This window comes from Heteronotia binoei, chromosome 2 (assembly GCF_032191835.1).
Source record: "Heteronotia binoei isolate CCM8104 ecotype False Entrance Well chromosome 2, APGP_CSIRO_Hbin_v1, whole genome shotgun sequence".
NCBI classification, from domain to species: domain Eukaryota; kingdom Metazoa; phylum Chordata; class Lepidosauria; order Squamata; family Gekkonidae; genus Heteronotia; species Heteronotia binoei.
Window position 1 is genome coordinate 88,824,422 of NC_083224.1, and position 9,383 is coordinate 88,833,804.

Consider the following 9,383-nt stretch of genomic DNA (forward strand, 5'->3'; position numbering starts at 1 on the left):
GGGTTGCTGTGTTAATCTACCATAGCAAAATACAGTGGCACCTTAAAGACTAACAACATTCCCTGCATTATGAGCCTTTATGAGTAACAGCCCACATCTTCAGATAAAAATATGAAGGGAAAATTGTGTTGGGGAATCTTATGGGTGGGGGGAAGTTGAGGCTTAGTGTAAATTACAACATGAATCTTTCAAGTGTAAAGCTCAAGGTAAAGAGTAAAAGGGAGGAGTTGCTGTAGAAAAGTTAGTTGTGAGAGCCATCATAAATCAGCTGAGAATTTACATATCCTGGATTGTGATGGAAGACAGAGGTTTAAACAGATAAGTGAATAGTTAAAGTGAATATTAAGAGATATTGGTATAGGGTTATTATCTATAAAGTATCCTGAGACCACCTCACACCTAACCAGGGGACTCACACCTAACCAGATGTAGACAGGCCATTAAAAACCACCAAGAAGAGTCCAATTCAACTGATCGCCTGGGAGCTGTCCTTTCCCTGCTGATGCTACCCCAGCATAGGAGCCAACCCCCTATTAGGGCCACACCAGCTAGAAGAGAGGGACAGGTATAAAACAGATACACAAGGAAGTTAGGCCACAACATGGTGAGGGATGCAACTGCTCAGTCCACCCCATCATGTTGAATAGGACACATCTGAGAGTGAGGCCTAACATCACTTGGCAAGGGAAGGCCCTGCCCAGCCTCACCCCACTTCCCAGCTTGGAGTGGCACCTCCTGCTTAGGGCTGGCTGGGCAGATTCTCCCTCCCTCCTTCGGGGAGTGGGGATGAGGTGGGCTCAGGGCAGGGGCAAGGCAGGCAGGAGGTGATACCCTTGTGAGGGGAAAGGTGCTCAATGTGGCAAAAACAGAACACACTATGAGGGAAGGGAGAGTTGCAGCCTAGGATCAGCATAGCCATAGTACACAAACACCTAGTTTCTTCAGTTTGGTGTAGTGGTTAAGTGTGTGGACTCTTATCTGGGAGAACCGGATTTGATTCCCCACTCCTGCACTTGCAGCTGGTGGGATGGCCTTGGGTTAGCCAAAGCTATCGCAGGAGTTGTCCTTGAATGGGCAGCTGCTGTGAGAGCTCACAGGGTGTCTGTTGTGGGGAGAGAAGATATAGGAGGTTGTAAGCTGCTCTGAGTCTCTGATTCAGAGAGAAGGGCGGAATGCTTTCTGGAACAAGTGGGAGCGGAATGCTTTCTGGAACAAGTGGGAGCTGTACAAAAGAGACGGTCTCCACTTGTCCCCGGATGGAACCAGGCTGCTGGCGCTTAAAATCAAAAAGGTGGAAGAGCAGTTTTTAAACTAAATCTTGGGGGAAAGCCGGCAGGAGATGAAATGTCTCTGGTTCGGGAGGACTCGTCTCAAAGAGATGAAGGGTTGGCTGCTATTTTTCTACCGGGTAATGGATCAGAGTTGTCCACTGTGATGGTGACAAGGAGTATGGACTGTCTGCCAGAGTATCGAGGCAGCAGGAGGAAGGTGGCGGGCCTAGCTTGCCAGGGAAATCATAGATGTTTGAATGCAAATGCTAGAAGTGTTCGAAGTAAAATTGGTGAATTGGAATGCTTAGTGTTGGGAGAAAACATAGACATTGTGGGAATTTCAGAAACTTGGTGGAATGAGGAGAATCAGTGGGATACGGTGATTCCTGGATATAAGTTATATCGGAAGGATAGGGAGGGAAGAGTTGGAGGTGGGGTGGCTCTGTATGTCAGAGAGGATATACAATCCAGTAAGACTGAGGTCAAAGAATTAGATTCCCTTTTAGAAATGCTTTGGGTTGAAATAGAGGGCCCAAAAGGAAATTTAACTATGGGAGTTTGTTATCGCCCACCAAATCAAAAGAGAGAGGACGATTATAATATGATGGAAGGCTTAAAGATAGCGGCTAAACGTAAAAACTGTGTCGTAATAGGAGATTTTAACTACCCGCAGTTTGATTGGGTCAATATGTGTTCTGGTAGAGAGAAAGAGATTGAGTTTCTTGATGCTCTCAATGACTGTGCTATGGAGCAGATGGTCTCAGAACCTACCAGGGGTGGGGTGATCCTGGATTTGGTCCTAAGTAATGCCCAAGACTTGGTGAGAGATGTAAAAGTGATTGCGCCGCTTGGGAGCAGTGACCATAATGTTATTGATTTCACCATTTGTATAAATAGGGAGTTGCCCAAAAAGACTGCCACAACCACGTTTAACTTTAAAAGGGGTAAATTCTCTGAGATGAGGAGGCAAGTGAGGAGGAAACTGAAAGGAAAGGTAAATACGGTCAAAACCCTTGGGGAAGCTTGGAGACTATTTAAAACTATAATCCTAGAAGCTCAGATAAAATACATACCACAAGTTAGGAAAGGCACAAACAGGCATAAGAAAAGACCTGCATGGTTAACAAACAAAGTAATGGAAGCTGTAAAAGGTAAGAAGAACTCCTTTAAGTGGTGGAAAACCAGTCCAAGTGAGATTAGTAAAAGGGAACACAGGCTGTGGCAAATCAAATGCAGGACTGTGATCAGGCAGGCAAAAAGGGATTATGAGGAGCATATTGCAAAAAACATAAAGACCAACAATAAAAATTTCTTCAAATATATTAGAAGTAGGAAACCAGCCAGGGAGGCAGTGGGGCCCTTGGATGACCATAGGGTAAAAGGATTACTGAAGGATGATAGGGAAATGGCTGAGAAGCTGAATCCATTTTTTTGCCTCTGTCTTCACTGTGGAAGATGAGAACTTTTTGCCCACCCCAGAACCACTAATTTTGGAAGGGGTGTTGAAAGACCTGAGTCAGATTGAGGTGACAAAAGAGGAGGTCCTACAACTGATAGACAAATTAAAAACTAATAAGTCACCGGGTCCGGATGGCATACATCCGAGAGTTCTGAAAGAACTCAAAGTTGAACTTGTGGATCTTCTGACAAAAATATGTAATCTTTCATTGAAATCTGCCTCCGTTCCTGAGGACTGGAAGGTAGCAAATGTCACCCCCATCTTTAAAAAGGGTTCCAGAGGAGATCTGGGAAATTACAGGCCAGTCAGTCTGACTTCAATACCGGGAAAGTTGGTAGAAACCATTATCAAGGACAGAAGGAGTAGGCACATTGATGAACACGGGTTATTGAGGAAGACTCAGCATGGGTTCTGCAAGGGAAGATCTTGCCTCACTAACCTGTTACATTTCTTTGAGGGGGTGAACAAACATGTGGACAAAGGAGACCCGATAGATGTTGTTTACCTTGACTTCCAGAAAGCTTTTGATAAAGTTCCTCATCAAAGGCTCCTTAGAAAGCTTAAGAGTCATGGAGTAAAAGGACAGGTCCTCTTGTGGATCAAAAACTGGCTGAGTAATAGGAAGCAGAGAGTGAGTATAAATGGGCAGTCTTCGCAATGGAGGACGGTAAGCAGTGGGGTGCCGCAGGGCTCGGTACTGGGTCCCATGCTCCTTAACTTGTTCATAAATGATTTAGAGTTGGGAGTGAGCAGTGAAGTGGCCAAGTTTGCGGATGACACTAAATTGTTCAGGGTGGTGAGAACCAGAGAGGATTGTGAGGAACTCCAAAGGGACCTGTTGAGGCTGGGTGAGTGGGCGTCAACGTGGCAGATGCAGTTCAGTATGGCCAAGTGCAAAGTAATGCACATTGGGGCCAAGAATCCTAGCTACGAATACAAGTTAATGGGGTGTGAACGGGCAGAGACTGACCAAGAGAAAGATCTTGGGGTCGTGGTAGATAACTCACTAAAAATGTCAAGACAGTGTGCGTTTGCAATAAAAAAGGCCAACGTCATGCTGGGAATTATTAGGAAGGGAATTGAAAACAAATCAGCCAGTATCATAATGCCCCTGTATAAATCGATGGTGTGGTCTCATTTGGAGTACTGTGTGCAGTTCTGGTCGCCGCACCTCAAAAAGGATATTATAGCATTGGAGAAAGTCCAGAAAAGCGCAACTAGAATGATTAAAGGGCTGGAGCACTTTCCCTATGAAGAAAGGTTGAAACGCTTGGGACTCTTTAGCTTGGAGAAACGTCGACTGCAGGGTAACATGATAGAGGTTTACAAGATAATGCATGGGATGGAGAAAGTAGAGAAAGAGGTACTTTTCTCCCTTTCTCACAATACAAGAACTCGTGGGCATTCGATGAAATTGCTGAGCAGACAGGTTAAAACGGATAAAAGGAAGTACTTCTTCACCCAAAGGGTGATTAACATGTGGAATTCACTGCCACAGGAGGTGGTGGCGGCCACAAGCATGGCCACCTTCAAGAGGGGTTTAGATAAAAATATGGACCAGAGGTCCATCAGTGGCTATTACCCACAGTGTGTGTGTTTGTGTGTGTCTGTATGTGTATGTATATATATATATATATATATATATATATATATATATATATATATATATATATATATATATATATATATATATATATATATATATACACACACACACACACACACATACACAAATTTTTTGGCCACTGTGTGACACAGAGTGTTGGACTGGATGGGCCATTGGCCTGATCCAACATGGCTTCTCTTATGTTCTTATGCAGTCTTCTTCAAATGAAATTAAGTCTTTGGGCCCAGATGAATGGCATGCAAGGCAAATAAAAGAACGTGTTGGTGCAATTTCTGAGCCTCTGGCCATTATTTTTGAGAATTCTTGGAGAACAGGTGAGGTGCTGGAAGATTGGAGGCAGCAAATGTTGTCCCCATCTTCAAGAAGAGGGAAAAGGAGGATCTGGGTAGCTAGCTTGATGTCTGTCTCTGAAACGTTTTAGAACAAATCATCAGTCCTGGAACATTTAGAAAAGATGACTGTGATCAGTAAGAGCCAGCATGGGTTTCTCAAGAACAAGTCATGGACTAACCTTATCTCTTTTTAAAAATAAAAAGTTACTACCTGGCTGGATCAGGGGGATGCTGTAGATATAGTTTATCTTGATTTCCGTGAGGCTTTTGATAAGGTTCCATGTAATACTAGTGTTGACAAGTTGGTAAAATGTGGTGTGGATCCTGTTACTGTTAGGTGGATCTGTAACTCATTGACAGATTGCTTGTTAATGGTTCCTCATCCTCTTGGAGAACAGCAGCAAGTGGAGCACCTCAAGGATCTGTCCTGAGACCTGTTTTGTTCAACATCTTTATATATAATTTGGATGAAGGCATAGAGGGAATGCTTATTAAATTTGCAGATATTAAATTGGGAGAGATAGCAAATACAGAAGAAGACAGAGTCAGGAAACTGGATAATCTTGACAGGTTGGAAAACAGAGATAAATGTAAAGTTCTGCATTTAGGTAGGAAAAAATCAAATACATAATTATAGGATGGGGGAGACAGGTCTTGGCAGCAGTATGTGTGAAAAGGATCTAGAGGTCTTAATGGACCGTACACTGAACATGAGTCAGCAGTGTGATGCAGTAGAGCTAAAAAGGCAAATGCAATTTTGGGCTTTATCAACACAAGTATAATGTCCTGATCACGCAAAGTGATGGTATCACTTTACTCTGCTCTAGGTAGACCTCACCTAGAGTATTGTGTTCAGCTTTGGGCACCATAATTTAAGAAGGATATAGACAAGATGGAATGTGTCCAGAGGAAGGTAACAAAGATGGTGAGGGGTCTGGAGACCAAGACCTATGAGGAAGGGCTGAAGGAGCTGGGTATGTTTGGCCTGAAGAGGAGATGACTGAGAGGCAGTATAATCACCATCTACAAGTACTTGAAGGACTGTCATATAGAGCAGGCTTCAAGAGATGGTGGGCTCTCCTTCTTTGGAGGTTTTTGATCAGAGGCTAGATAGCTATCTTACAGCAATGTTGGTTCTGTGAACTTAATCAGATCATGAGAAGGAGTGTAGGAAGGGTTGCATCAATGTTTAGTTCTGGTGGCCCTTTCTTATACACACAGGGAAATGCTATTTGCCACTTTGGGGTCAGGCAGCAATTTTTCTCCAGGCCAGTTTGGAGAAGGGATGTAAACCTGTAAACCTAATTGACATTCTTTCACATTTTGCCCTTAATGGATTTGACAGATTTAATCATAATAAATATTTATCTCCCACACAGCACAAATGTTATCTCATTAGCATGATGGGATAAACTTTCCAAATTTCTTACTGCTATCCTCACACCAAAAAAACCTCTACAGGCTTTTTTATATTATTGGGAGACTTTAATGCCCAAATAGGCCTGGACACTTATACACTGAGTTTACAAACAAACTTTGAGGAATTTCTTCCCCCCATTCTCTCCCTTCCTCGAAAATTGAAAGGCCCTTTGATTAATAAAGCAGGAATAGGATTCGGAAATTTCTGTAGCACTCATAATATGATTATGCTGAATGGAACTTTGTTTCCAGCCTCTAATGAGTTCACATATATCTCTCCCCAGGGTTGCAGTGTAGTAGATTATTGCATTTGCTCTCCTTCTTTCCTTTATAAATAGCTTCTCAATTGTTTTTAAAACTGAAAGTGACCACCTTCTTCTAAAACTCTCCTTAATTTGTAAAAATTACTCAAATGATTACTTTAACTTGCAGTTTAATTCTGAATATTTATTCAAAATGGACCTCTACAGTTGAAAAAAAATTAGCCCTCTTACTTGACTCTGATACTGCAAATAACCTGAAAGCTTCTTTAATTTCTGCAAAGTTTCCTGAAGATTCTGTTTATTTTTATAACCAATTAATTGAACTAATCCATTCTTTAACTAAACCAATTTTGCTCCATTCACATAGACCCCCATCATGGTTTGATACAAACTGCTTCTTGACAAAAAGATCTGTAAAATCAGCATAAATTTCAATCATCAAATAATTTGGAGAATTTAAATAACTATTACAATCAAAATAAACTTTACCAAGATCTCATATCTAACAAAAAGAAATTATTTTATCAAAGGAATTGGGCCAATTTACATTAAAATCCAACAATAACAAAACCTTCTGGCAAGCGGTAATTTCTCATATGAGCAGTAGAGCAGATTACATTAATCCAAATATTTTCCTCCAAACTTGGTCCAACTATTATAGCTTGACCTTTCTGTGCCTGCTAATTCCCTTCCAGATTCTGATGATACCAACCTAGATAAAGTTCCCAGCTGGCTGGATGCCTGTAAACCCAGAAGAATTGCTTGAATTAATTGCTGAATTTAAGCCAATTAAATCACCAGGCCCAGATGGAATCCCAGCTGAAATCCTTATCAAACATCCCCAGTGGTGGTCGATTCCGTTAGTCAATCTATTTACCTTAATTAACCAATATGGGCCATTGCCACAAGCTTTGCTGAATTCCATCATCATTCCTATCTTCAAAAAAGGTAATCCCAACTGTCCAAAAAACTGCAGACTTCTGTCAATAATTGACAATTGACAATAAGGCTTCTGTCAATAATTGACAAACTTTATCCAAATTCTTAGAACAATGCCTAAAAGACTGTGTCTCTTCTTGCCAGATTATCCATCCTGAGCAAATAGGGTTTTCTAAAGTCAACTCCACACTTGATCAATGTACTCTTTTAGCCCTTTTAGCAGATAAATATACAAAATCAGGCACAAAAAAACTATATGCTGCCTTCATTGATTTGAAAAGCGCATTTGATTTGACTTCTAGACAATTACTATGGGATAAATTAGAACTAATGAAGATTGACTGTCTATTACTTTTCTTGATTTTTAAAAACTCCATCTATCTACCTCTTGCCAAGTCAAATATTCAGAACATGGACATTTAACGATCAACCCAGAAGGGAGTAAAGCAAGGCTGTATCCTTGCTCCCCATCTCTTTTATCTATTTTTGAAAATTAATCCATATCAAGCCTTGGCTCCTCACTACCTTCCCCTTAAGTTTTCCCAGTCTGACTCCCCCTTTAAATATCTGTCTGAAGAAGTGGACTGTGACTCACAAAAGTTCAAAATAAATGTTTTTAGCCTTTAAGATGCCACTGGACTTCTGTTATATTAAGAAGAAACACAGAGTGGATATTCTTTCATTTGTAATTTTTTTTTCAAGGACACATACCAAATTGCGTGAAATATTTAACTTGCAGGCTGTGGGAGTGCTCAGGACAGGTCTCTCTGAGCAAGTAGCCTGTTATTGAATGCCTTGAAAAACATCTGGCATTAGAGGGCAGCAAACCCTTAGAGATTGTGTAATTATGACAGTGATTGTGAATACACAGAGAATGGAGCACTTCTGAAAAGTGCAACTTCATGAGCCAGAAAGAAGAGGTTGTAGATAGGGGTGGTAAAGTTAATTCATGTCGCACTCCTGCCATGCTTGCTTTACTGCACTGTTGGCACAGCAAGAACATCCTGCTCTTAGCTGGATGCTTATGATCATATAGCCAGAAAAGCTGGATGTGTGTGCTTACTATTCCAACTCTCTTGTGTTATCCAGATTGAAATTATTCCAATTTTTGGAATCCCATCCCAGGGAAAAATCCAACCCTCCAATTTTAAAGCAACAGTTTCTAGTATTTTTTATTGTACCCTATAAAATATCTGCGGCAGCAAAAGCTAAGTATAAACACTGCAAAGAAACTTTTCCAAGTGGTATATGCCCCTGGAATTTCATTCCAATCAGACTGTAGTGATACGTAAAGCTAAAGGGCTTTTCCACATTCTCATTTTACTTGCTGTTCAGCATAAGTTTCTTCAGGTTTCCGCACACCCCCACCCCCGCCCCTTCTGCATGTGTTTTGCTCCATCTAGTGGCCAATTTGATATCAAACAGCTTTATTTCCAGTTTTATCTCCCAGCAGATTTAAACAACAAACGACTACTGTTGGCCACATTTATTAATTACACCCAACTTTTCTCCCCTGTGGACACCAAGCATCTTACAACACCATAATCTCCATTTTATCCTCACAACAACAACTCTGTAAAGGTAGGTAAGGCTGAGTGAGAGAGACTGGTCCTATTTGCAAGTGTACTCTATCAAGACTTGTGGAGCCCTCCCTGGGGAAACAGCATTCTTGGGGATGTTTTAGGTTGGAAAAATGGCTAGAGGAGCATAGGCTTCTCTCCCTATCTGCTGTATGTGGAAAGCAGAAGACTAGTTACTCAGTGGTGTGGGAAGAGTTCTCTGTGCATGCTCAGAAAACTCCTTCCTGGACTCAGCCCTAATACCGAAAGTGTGGAGTAAGCCCTGCTGAGTTCTTGACACAAACTAAACAACTAAGTTAGAAGAAGTCAAAGAAAACAGAAGAGCTTGCCTATAGTAAGAAAGGGGAAGATACTTTTTGTTTTAATGGAAGAGCCTATTTTTGTGAAATGTTATTGGATATGGATAGAAAACAAGGAATGAATTCTTGCCAGCAGGAAACATAATATATTTGTTGTCTGGTTCTAGTTTACTGGAAGGAGTCATGCTTGGGAG